The sequence below is a fragment of the Pinus tabuliformis genome, chromosome 4_2 (genome assembly GCF_031772625.1).
Source record: "Pinus tabuliformis cultivar Carrire ecotype Pingquan chromosome 4_2, CPIR1, whole genome shotgun sequence".
Classification (NCBI taxonomy): domain Eukaryota; kingdom Viridiplantae; phylum Streptophyta; class Pinopsida; order Pinales; family Pinaceae; genus Pinus; species Pinus tabuliformis.
The window spans coordinates 843644286-843657571 of NC_142304.1; the positions used below are offsets into that span (position 1 = coordinate 843644286).

The window sequence follows — 13286 nt, forward strand, 5'->3', positions numbered from 1 at the left end:
ATACTCAATAAGATAATCATGCTTGTTTACAAAAGAAAATAACATAATACTACATCCAAGAACAATTAATTAGTCATGTTACTTATACAATGGCTTGTTGGATGCAAATTAACTTCTATCTTGATGCTTGAATCCTCAATGCATATGGAAGCTCTTTTACTAATATCAACACTTTTAAGAAAGAAATATCAAATTGTTCAATATTTTCAAGCGAAAAACATAAAATGTTTCAATACTCAATTAGATAATCATGCTTGCTTTTATTTTTTGTTTTATTTTATTTTATTTTATTTTATTTTGTCTAGACAATCTTCTCTTATGCAGTCAAAGCTTCCTGATATGCATCTTCCATAGTTTTCAAAGACAACAAGCTAATTTCATTTTGAATTCCAAACCTTAGATCTTATTCTCTTCTACATGTTCAACCCTAATGTTTAAATTAAAAAATTCCTCAGCATATTGTTTAACATTCATATTCCTTTGTTAAGTTTCTGCAATTGCTTAAAAATATTTATACGATAATCTCTGAGTAAAAATTTACCTTTAATTTTCGCCACCATCATGTCCCAATATTTAATTTTGGCTTTCCCTTTCCTCCTTCGTTTAGCTTGTACCTCATCCTAACATAGGGTTACATGTCCTTTAAGTCTAAACACCGCATACTTGACTTCTTATCCTTGTCAACATCCTCATAATCAAAGTATTTATCTAATGCATGTATCCTATACATTAACTCATCAGCATTCATGTTACCTTCATATAATGGAAGTAATCTTCATATAATGGTACTTCCATTTTTGTCATGGAAGACATCTTGGCAAACATCTTCAACATTTTCTCCTTTCGTGTCTCCTCTACTTAATCCTCACTAGAAGCCTCTTCTTCAACACCACTGACAACTCCCATGTCAGTTCTATTTTTTTGTGGAGCTTCCATGGTTACCATCCTCTCATGAAGTCTCTGCAATTCTACCTGCAAAGCCACATTTGCTACATGCCTTCCCCCTCATGCTCCCCAAGCTATTCCTCTTGCAGCTTCTCTTCAATCATCCATAACTATTGTTGTTAATCTGATACCAAAAATGATGCAAGATGCATTTGCCTGCAAATTCTAATCCACAAATTTAAAAACCCACACAACAATTACACTCAAAACTCGTATATAATTTAATTACGATAATAATATTTATAATATAATATTGGTCTCATTATCATTGGCCATTTACTCATACTCCACACCTCTCCCATAGTCACACACAATTTTTTACAAAGCATCAAAATGGTTGCTTGGAATATGCATCAAAGAAACAAGTATGTTGCATGTACATTCATTTGCAATAATCTACCAAAACCAAAATAATATCATATCTTGAAAAAATATATTAAAACTAGATATTTTTGTTCCCTCTCTAGTTCTACACGTACTGAATAATTTATAAAAATAATTCTAAATCTAAAATAAGATCAATATTCATAATAAGTGGATAAGACCCATTATTTTAGTAACTAATTTGGAGAAATAAAAACTCGGACTACTTTTCTTTTCTTCTTCTCTAGCCTAATCCATAATATTCGATGATAATGTTTCTAGAGTCCAAATAATTATTACAAAATTAAAATCATTACATGAGGAATCCAACTTCATACATACATACATACATATGTATGTATGTATATATGTATCTAATAAAGTTTAACTGCATTAAAGAATATGCAAAAGATAAAAAATATATGGAATTTCTACAATTAATCTATACCATGAAATTCTCAGCTTCTAAAACACATTTTCCAATTGAAAAATTATGCATATTTTTAATAATCTATAATGAAGAAGATTAATAGAAAAATATGCAATCAACCCATGGTTGTCCTGTGAAATTTCCAATGTCCATAATGTCATCTCTTAAATTAGAGCTATAGTTTTCTATAAAACAAAATACTTTGAAGACAAATCATTATACAAATAATTATTATGTAGATTAATAATAATTACACCGTAAGGCGTTTCTCTTTGAAATAAACTCTCCTAAGTGCCACCTTGCACCATTCTCCACCTTCAGATTTAATGTTAGACGATTGAACAATAGTCAACCATCAGATTAATAATTAATAATAATTTCATGTTAAAAATTAGTTAATAGTTAATAATATTTAACTATTAACTACCTCCCCTTGAAATAGATATGAGCAAGAGGATTGCTAGCATCTTGCGAAAAGCTTTCTCTGATATTTTTGTTCATTTTCAAGATTTGATTCTGTAACATGAATCATGAGTAGGAAATAATGTTGGCTTCTGTTCCAGAGCCAAATCCACGAAACACAGGATGGGATGAGGCCCTAGTTTATTGTAATTTTGATATGACTATGAAACTCGCCATAGGCTTCTCCAGATCCTTCATTAGTCCTGTTGTCTTGTCTTAGATACGTAGAATTAATTAGACGAGATGGCTACACGTTTGTCGATAAAAGTCTGTCTTGATCTAATGACAGTAATTCTTCTTGGGGAGTTAGGGTAACTGTCTCCTCCCTTGCTCCGCCGACAAGGCTCTCACTTGCACAAAACTATTTTGGAGGAGACTCCTTAACCCTGAAACCCCGAGTGGATTCCATTCTCATTCCTCTTCTATTCTGAACATAGGTTTAATGCATATAATTTAATCTGGGTTGATGACTAACCCCAAGCCCTTCTTCTGGCGTGCGAAAGGCAGAGAATTTCACTAAGCCAAAAGCCAAGGTTTTCCAGCAGGTAACTAAGTTATTTTGGCACAGTAATTTTTCAGGATCTTTATTTTTACTTCTTTGCTGTTGTGGATTTATTATCTTATAGCGCTTCCCCTCTGTCCACAGGTGGTGCCGATGCTCAGGAAGGAGGCATACAAGGATTTATGGCTTTTCTCATACCCTATCTTCAACAAATTGTTAACATTATCGAGCGTAGCTATGGCTTAAATTTAGTTTCTGCTACATGGAATTATTGTGGTTTTACTCATCCACTGGTAAATTTCATTACAACGGTATGTTCCAATTAATAAATATCTTTATTGATAAATTCTTCGGTAGTTCTTTGGGCTCCAGGGATGCTTATGTGGCTATCACAAGGAGAACAAAAGCAGCTTCCAAGTAATCCTTCCCTCGGTTCTTCGTTTTCCTCTGACTATTACCTTGGGTTTAAGACTGAAGTAACATTGTCCTTTTTCATTGACAGGTACAGGCCATGGCTCTACAACGAACTGTGACAATTTTTAGCAATTTCCTATGGAGGTTTTGGTTGTTGGCTCCCCAGGTTCCAATACCTCACCTCTTCCCTTTTTCAGGTGTATCTCAAAAATAGTTTCGTAATGGTTTACTTGATAAAATTTATTACCAAGTTGGAGTTTGAAAGCCCTGCTCTCCAAGATTATAAGCAATCAAATCTACATGTAATAATGTATAAGCAATCAAATCTGCATGTAATAATGTTTTTTTTTGTTTATATTTTCGGTTCAACTCACCTATGGACACTACCCTTATTGGGAGTTAGATGTAATATGGATTGTCATACCCTTTAATTCCAAATGTTTATATTTATATATGTATTTGTATTGTCATTGATTAGCCTCTGCCATGGGCTTGAAGCCCTTAATAGAAATATTTCCCAATATTGAGTTAATAACCGCTAGCCAGGTCCAAACAATATTGTATTCCTATATATATGTACATATTACCACTATTTGGTGCATTTCTAACCCAATAATTGCATGTTTCAATTGGATAAGTTTTCCTCCAGTTTTCTATAGCCAGATAAAGAATATGACCTTAATATTCTACTTGTTATCACAGTTTGTCACGGTTAATAATTTTTTATTTGCACATGGGCATCTGAATATGAATTTGAGTGGACATATATGTGTACAGAAACACCCCAGTCTCTTACAAAATCTTACTATTTCCCTGGTAAAGAAATTCATGTGAAGAATTTATCTACATTTGCACTCCTAATAAATCTGTATTTACTCTACAGATCACCAAATGGTCTACCCTGACTCATCTTTCTCCTGTAGCACCCTCGTGACAAGAATTGTAATCATCTTCATTTGTTGGTTTCAACAGATTGGCCATGAGGACTAACCAACCCATTTGTCCTAACTAATATAATAATTTAATAGTGTTTGACTTGGAATCACACACTCATTCTCATGACTTTTGTATGCAATTAGACTCACAAATTTTCACAAACTAATGCACTAAACTAGTGACAGAAAGATTACAAAATAACTTCTAGCAGGAATAAAATCCAAGTCACATTTTTTAATTTTAATAAGTTTGTGCCCATTTGTTTATGATGGCTATATTTTTTTGAATGTAATGTACAAAAATGTATATGAAAGGAAAAACAAGAAATTAAGATAAAAGGAGAGAGAAATATGAATTAATTTTTAATTTTTAATTTTAATAAAACATTTTAATAAGCTATGTTTTATGATTGTTGTATTTATAATACATGGTTTTTCTAATTTTTATATATAAAAGTTTATTATAAAAAAATAATGTGTATTTTTTAATTGTTGAAATTGTATTTTGAAATATTATAGAGATTACATAATATGTGTACTGAGTCATTTTATGGGCACATTAAACTTGTTATATATTAATATTAATTCATATTAAAATATTTTAACCAATATTATTGTAATTGTAATAATGAAAGAATTTCTAAAAATTACAAATAAACTAATTGTGTTTATTCTAGAATTATTTTTAACTAAAACAACATTTACAAATTTCAAAGCTAACATTGAGACTTAAGTTTATTAATGAAAGACATTACGATTCCTTAGGTAGATAAAACATGCCATAATTGAGGATGAAGAGGAAGAATCTGCACCTCGGGCCTTAAAGTTGGATGAAGATGATGATTCTTAAATTTAATTTTGATGGCTTATTTATAGTAGTATTTTATCAGTTTGTCTTCAACGAAGCAAAGAAACAATCTTTTTATAATGTTGTTATTTTGCCTCTGGACGTGAGGAATACAAAGCCTATTATTCCCCTAGGATTGAACCCTTCATGAAGATGCCAAACTTTTTTACAAACTTATTGAATTTGGACATATGTTATGTTGTCTTCTAGTTGCAGTGTATAAACTGTCAGTACATTCTTGCAACTCTGCGTCAGGTAGAGCAGTCGAAGCAACTCTGCGTCAGGTAGAGCAGTCGAAGCAGAACGTAGCTTTTACCAGAGTAATAGAAAATTGTTGAACACTTATTTTTTTTTCATGAAGTAGAGATGTGTTGTGCTTAGACGATCATTTTGAATAGGCTATTTCCTAATCATTGTGTGTAATCCCAATGTCGATAGATATATCTACTAAGTGGTTCCAGTTAATGGGGCTTTGATTTGAGCATTCAATATAATTTTATCCTTTATCAAAGTATTTTTTTTGTTGTATTCGCGTTAGATAGATGTGTCTACTTGTCAATGCTTCACCTATCCTAAGGAGTATAGCATAAAATTTATGAAAACAATGATGTAAGTACTGCTAGAGCAATTTTTTTTGGGTGTGTATAGTAATCTTTTATTGTTTACAGTTTTGGAAAAAATGCTTCTAATAATTAAATTAAAGATAAAAAGTATAGAATTGACTCACATCTATGTAAAGGATGACTACAAAAGAAAATTATTTATTTTTCTTAAAAATAAATTATATCAATATTGGATATTGATATTTCTAATTTTCTATCTAATTTATACTATTTTTTTAAATAGTATTTATTATGTTTATTATGAAAAATTAATATAATCTTAACTTTTCAAAAATTACTACCCTGAGTTAGATGCGATATGGATTGTCATACTTTGTAATTCCAAATGTTTATATTTATATATGTTTTTGTATTGTCATTGATTAGCCTCTGCCATGGGTTTGAAGCCCTTAATAGAAATATTTCCTAGTCTTGAATTAATAACCGGTAGTCCAGGTCCAAACAATATTGTATTCCTATATATATATATATACATATACATATATACATATACATATGTACATATTATCATTATTTGGTGCATTTATAACACAATAATTGCATGTTTCAATTGGATAAGTTTTCCTCCAATGTTCTATAGTCAGATAAAGAATATGACCTTAATATTCTACTTGTTATCACAGTTGGTCATGGTTATTAATTTTTTTTTCTTCACATGGGCATGTGAATATGAATATGAGTGGACATATATGTCTATAGAAAAACCCTAGTCTCTTACAAATTCTTACTACTTTCCTGGTAAAGAAATTCCTGTGAAGAATTTATCTACAATTTTACTCCTAATTAATCTGTATTTACTCTACGATCACCAAATGGTCTACCCTGACTTGCCTTTCTCCTACAACACCGTGGCGGCAAGACTTGTAATCATCTTTGGTTTTTGGTTTCAATCGATTGGCCAATAATCATCTTTGGTTGCTGGTTTCAATCAATTGGCCATGAGGACTAACCAACCCATTTATCCCAACTAATATCATAATTTCATAATGTTTGACTTAGAATCACACCCTCATTCTCATGAATTTTGTATACAATTAGGCTGACAAATTTTCACAAAGTAATTCACTAAACCAGAGAGAGAAAGATTACAAAATAACTTCTAGTAGGAATAATTCATAGAGAAAATTTAGAGATAAATCATAATCTTTGGAAATATAACATTAGAAAAATACTTATCTGTTCAAGATTAGTTAGGGAAGGAAGAATGTCCCTCCAAGCCAATGAGCAAAACAATAGGTTACTAGTTCTGAGATAGATCCAACAAATAAAAAAGTGAAAGAGTTCAAAGTGTTTCATGAAGCATCATGAAGGTTGCATGTGAACATCCCTTCAAGGATTGGCATAACCCAAAGAGGTGAATTTCAGCCTCCTAGGAAAATTCCAAAAAATTATATAATATCTAAAATAAATATTTAATTTTAGAAATTTGATATATAAAATTGTAAAGTTTAAAATAATTTGAATGTTGTAAAATTTTTCGAGACTGTTGTTGAATTGATTTATACAAATCATTAATCCATGGTCAGACTTCAATCATAATTACAAGTTAGAGGATTGTTTGAAAAATGCAAGTTGTGCTGACCTAACTACTGTTGTTGAATTGATTTATACAAATCATTAATCCATTATCAAACTTAAATCATAATTACAAGTTAGAGGATTGTTTGAAAAATGCAAGTTGTGTTGACCTAACTCTCACTTGCATGGTCATCATCCTACTTTCCATTGAAATGATGAAACATTCAATAAAATAGTCTATTAATTCTACAAATGGTGATTTTAGTAATGAATCCATCTTGCAATTATAATCCATGATATAACTATATTATGAAAAATTTAAAATATAAAAATTGCATAGAATTTTGACTTCCATCTTCTCTCTTTCCTACGCTCTTTTCTTACGACATTCCCATTGCAACATGTGGTGCAATTGCTAGTATATATTAATTCCTAGTACATAGGGGTAGCTCACATAATATTAAAAGAGGTGAGCTTGCTGAGGTTGACTTGTGCAACACAAAATTATATAATATTGATTTATAATGCATGATGTGCCTATAGGACAATTTTTGCAAGAATATACTACTTCACAATTTGGAATAGTACATGAAGAGACATTTGAACTAAAATATATAACCACACCAAGGACATACATATATCCTCATCAATACAAATGAAAATATGAATATGTTAATTTTTTTTTAAACATCCAACATAAAGATATAAATAAAAATATGAATATATTAAATATTTAGTTAAATAAAAATAAAAATGAATTTGACATGTCTGAGTTATAACCAATAACTATGTTGAACTTCACAAGTTGTCGTTTTCCAAAGCTATGATAATGATAATAGGTATTTAAGATTTAGGTAGCATGAAGAATGAGATATGTATATATAAGACAATTCGAGAAAATTACACATTTATTTTAATTTTATTAGTTTCTTATTTTTAGAATTGCCTTTTTACTAATTTAATTATATTCATTGAAATAGAAGTTTTATTGTATAGTTATTGTTTTCAGAGAAATAAATTTATAGAAAGGTGAAGGGAAAAAATAAAGTTAAATTAAAAAAAAAAACATTATGATTAATGGAAATGGAATTGAAAACAAAGAAAAAATGGACAAAAAAAGTATAAGTCAAATTAAAAAGTATATATATATATATATATATATATATATATATATATATATATATATATATATATATATATATATATATATATATATTCATATTCCTCTTTAAAATTTATTGAGAAAAAACTATAATGGAAAAAATAGAAAAGGGAAGAAAATCAAAATAAAAATGTTAAATAAAAAGGAAATAAAACAAAAAAAAAAATAGTAACTAATAGAAAAGGAAATTACTAAAATGCCTATAATAAGACCTCAATAAATCACCTTACAAATAAATAAATATAAAAAATAATATAAATTAACAAAAAATAAATTGATAATGTTAAACTATGATAAGCGATAGAAATTTTTGGTCAAGAGAAAATAATATTATAAATAATTATAAATAACTTATCTTAAAAATTATACATCTTAATTTTATTTATTCTATATCATCAGTGCTAATAAAATATTTTTCTTTTATAAAAAGTAATCTACCATTCCCATTTAAAATGAAAAATTCAGAGAAGAACCACTTCAAAGGAATTTTGACATTAAAATGAAATATGTAGAGAAGAAACACTTCAAAGGAGTTTTGACTTACCAAGAGTAACTAATTCGTGTGCTCTTTCTTATTCCTCAGTAATACAAGGAAAGAATTAATCACTTTAATTCTATCGAATCCTTCACATTCTCCATTAATATAATGAAAGATTTACAAAGTGCTTTTTTTTTTAATATAAACAAATATTAATTGAATTTTTATAAACGTATGTTATTCATATTAGTCATATCAACAAGTGAACAAATAGCTTGATTTGAAGTGAGCGATGGGATTGGAAGGAATTGATGAAAGTGAATGGAACCGTTTTAATGGGGAGTAGATAAGATATGTTTTTCTCAATACGCCATTAATACGAGTTTTAGAGTTTACATATATGTGAATAGAATCCAAAGGTAGTTTCTTGGCAAACCATAGAAGCCCCCATAAGGCCAAAATATTCGCTCTCATGTTTGTTCCAGATCCACCATGCCATGATATTTTATAATGAGTCTTGTTACATATCCTAAGCCAAACTCCACGCTTTCTCCAACTCCACAGATGGTATGTTGGATTTAACCCATTTCAAGACACTCAAGAAAAAGATGGTTTAGATTAAACTCCCGGGACTGCCACTTGAATTCTGGACTCGTCGAGTTTTGATGGATATTGGGGATTCCATTGGTAGTTTTATATATATTGATCCCAGTTGCTTGGGTGCAAGAGACAAGAGGGTGGCATGGATCTTGGTGGATATTGGCTTCTTGGGTGGTCTCCTTGAACAAATTGATTTGGCCTGGGGGAAGATTTGTCTCAGACAATGTCTGAACTATTGGGAAAATCCTTTTAGGTCCCTTCTCCATCATCATAGAGGCCACCTTATGGATCGATGAACTCAGGGACACAGACAAAATGGTGGAGATAGTAGACGTCAAGGAGGACGGGGACATGGTCGATAGTTATCAAACAAATTGCATCACATGTTGTACCGGGTAGTGAATTTGTTTATGATGAATCTCCCATTCAATTTGATATTTCGACTTCCTCTTTATCACTTTCTCCATATACCTCTCCTGCACCTATGCCTATAACTAGGGCTAGGATGGGTAATGTTTCTGAACATATGGTGGGGGGGGGGGGGGGGGGCGCATATGTCCCGAGATGAGATCCCTCATCACTCGAATGATTTGCCCCCATCTTTTGTGTCTCCTCGAACCTTGGTTTGATTGAACACCTTAGATACCCCCTCTTTTCCTACTAACCTCTCTACAGTATTGTCGTGTCTTGAGCCCCCTCCAAGCGGATCCTCACTCTTATTGTTACACATTTGTTCCCCTCCTTCTCCTATTGTCCCTCCCCGAGACACTTCTCTAGACAATTTGGTCGGAGTGACATTGACTTTATGATGGTTAACCCTATTATGGACTTGTCTACTCTTACTATACATAAGGGAAAGGGACACACATCCTCTCCTATCATTAGTCCTAATTCTTCCCTCAATATTACTATTAGGCAAAGATGTGCAAAAGGTAGCAAGCACTTCATAGGTAGATCGATGACTAAGTCTCTTCATTTCCAGGACTCATCTGAGTTGAGAAATGTTCCCATCATTACTTCTTTTGATACCCGAGCCCTTAGAGATGATGCTCTCATATCTGGGGACACATGATGAATTGTCTATCCCTGAATATGCGTGATCCGGTGGATTCCTGTAAAATTCTATCCATCAGACATTTTTCTAGTCGATACGACCATTTATTATTTTGCATCAAGAAACTCTGTCAGTTCTGATAAAGTTATTGTATATTTTTCAGAATATCTTTCCAGATTGGCATATGGTAGTTGTTCACTCCTGTGGGAAATCAGGGGGTTATTCTGTGCTTTGGGACCCCAACTAGGCATCATTGACTACATATAACTTCTTTGCTGACATCTTGTTGAAAGGATATTTATAAGGATATTATGATAGAATTCATTTTCTTAAACTTTACGCTCCTTATAAGAATAGGGATAACTTTTGGCTATGTATGGAGGCTTGTGATATATTGAAGGTAGGATCCCTCATAATTGTTGGAGACTTAAATGCCACTTTTTCCATGAGGAAGTTATGGGGAGATAAATGTAGAAGGAATCCTTTGGTTGATAGATGAAAAATCCTTTTTTACGATGGACATTCTTCCCATTCCTCTTTCTCCTACTTGGAATAATGGTAGGACAAGGAAGGACCATAATGGGAAGATGTTGGATTGCTTCTTGGTACATGAAAACCTGGTTGAGCATTTGGGTAATATGAGGTCCTAGGTTGATAGGAATTTCATCTTGTATCATCTTCCCATCGTGCTACAATGGAGGATGGAGCATGTTCATTTGGGAATTCCTTTTAATTTCAACATAATCTGGTTGGAGGATGAATATTTCAATAATTTGGTTAAATTTTCTTCAAATATGGTTTTTTCAAAGAAACTTCATAATCTCAAGAGTCAGGTCGAGATATGGGAATGAAACAAAAAAAAACACTTTTTTTGGACTTAAGGCTATTCTTGAGGAGATTGATTGTTTTGGCAGGAATATGGTACAAAGGGCCCCTCCCCACTTTATATTGGAGTGGTTGAAGAAGATGAAGGGCATGAAGAGCACACTTTACATATTCAATAACTACTTGGCGCATGAAAATTTGAGCTTTATGGCTTCGTTATGGGGAAAAGAACACTCACTTCTTCACAAATATGGTGATCATAGGAAAAACATCAATACAATTTCACATGTAAAGGGGATAAATGGGGAGAATGTATACACTACACATGAGATACAAAGAGAAGTGGTACATTTCTTTAAGTCTTTTTACAAGGATCGATGTAGTGTTAACATTGAGGACCAAATTTGGGGGTCGAAGGACTATCCTCTCATGCTCAATGAGGAACAAAATGAGGCATTATACAACCAAATTTGGATTGAAGAATTATAAAGGGTTTTGAAATCTTTTTCTAAAGACAAATTTCTAGGCCTAGATGTCTAGACAATGGATATATTCCTCCATTTGTTTTATTTGATAGGACAAGACCTCTTGGGAATGGTTGAAGAATCAAGGACTTCAGGGTATATATCTGGAGCTATTAAATTCACTTTCATTGCTCTTATTCCAAAGGTATCAACCGCCTCCTCTTTCTTAGATTTCTGGCCTATTTTGCCATGTAATATGACTTACAAAATCATCTCTAAGATTATTGCGGGACACATGAATAATTCTCTCTTGACCTTCATCTCTCGGGAACACTTCAGTTTCCTACATAATCATTTGATACCTGATGATGTGACCACTGCACAGGAATGTATACATTCCATCCACTAAAAAAAATGGAGGCTTTGGTTATGAAGGTGGACTTGCAGAAGGCATACGACTATGTAGATTGGTCACTCTTATGCCTTATCTTAATGAAGATTGGTCTCGAGGTACACAATGTTGAATGGATTATGGCTTGTGTTACGTCGGTGTATTTTGTTGTTTAGATAAATGAAAATCCATCTCGTTCTTTCCATGCAAGAAGGGGTTTGAGGTAGGGTTTCTCACTATCGTCCTTAATACCCTTTATTTTGCTAATGGATGGTCTCAGTCTAAAAATTAAAGCGGCTTGATCCGCGGGTCTTTTCTATGGCCTCATATTGGGACATAGCGTAGATATTTATCACTGTATTTTCCTTGATGACATCCTCACTTCCGATATGGTTTCATGGCAAAAATGGGTGACATTGCATTATATTTTTATGATATATGGTGCGGCTTCTGGTTTGATGGTCAATGGTGGTAAGTCTTTACTCCGGTATTTAGGCAGTTATTAGGAGGTGATTACATTTATTGCTGCCATTTTTGGTGTTTGTACTAAGCCACTTAGTGATGGTTTCACTTACCTTGGATACTGTCTCAAGAAAAACAATTATAGACAAGCATATTAGCATGGGGTTTTGGATAAATTCCACCATAGACTCCATGCATGCTCTCATAGATGGCTAACTATAGGAGGGAGATACACCCTTGCACAAGCAGTTCTCCAACAATTTGTAGTATACTGGGCGCATCTTTACATTCTCCCCTTGGAAATTATTTCTAGGATTAGGAGTATTTTGGCACATTTCATTTGGGTAGGCATGAGAGAGAATAATAAATACCACCTAATCAAATGGGAAAAGATCACCACCCTGAAGGAATAGGGAATACTAGATGTGAGAGTTTACTCATGGGATCTATTAATCAAATCCTTATGGTGCACATTATTTTGATAAGGTATATGGAGGGACATCATATTGATGAAGTACCTAAAAACCAAGAGCGCCTCCCACTAGATAAGGGAAGGAGATATTGTCAAAATAACTAGATCTTACATTTGGTCTAGTTTCCACAAGGTAAAAAGATGGTTTCTTCAGAGGCTCGGGTGGTCATTTGGAAAAGGTAACTACATTCTAATTGGGATAGATAATATTCAGGGAGTTAATATTGCCACTCCCCTCACGGAGGACATAATTGTTAGACTACATGCCAGGGGATATATATTCTTGGAACAGGTCATACAATGTTGGTGCAGAATGTTTCCTATTTAGAGAAATTTCAT

General features: G+C 32.4%; 1 long non-coding RNA gene across 1 annotated transcript; it reads left to right on the top strand.

The window, feature by feature from the left end:
- Window positions 1-2211: 2211 nt before the first annotated feature.
- Window positions 2212-3537, top strand: LOC149172310 (uncharacterized). Its single transcript, XR_016259629.1, has 3 exons — window positions 2212-2745; window positions 2847-3119; window positions 3205-3537. It is a non-coding gene; the product is annotated as an uncharacterized LOC149172310 (long non-coding RNA).
- Window positions 3538-13286: the final 9749 nt, after the last annotated feature.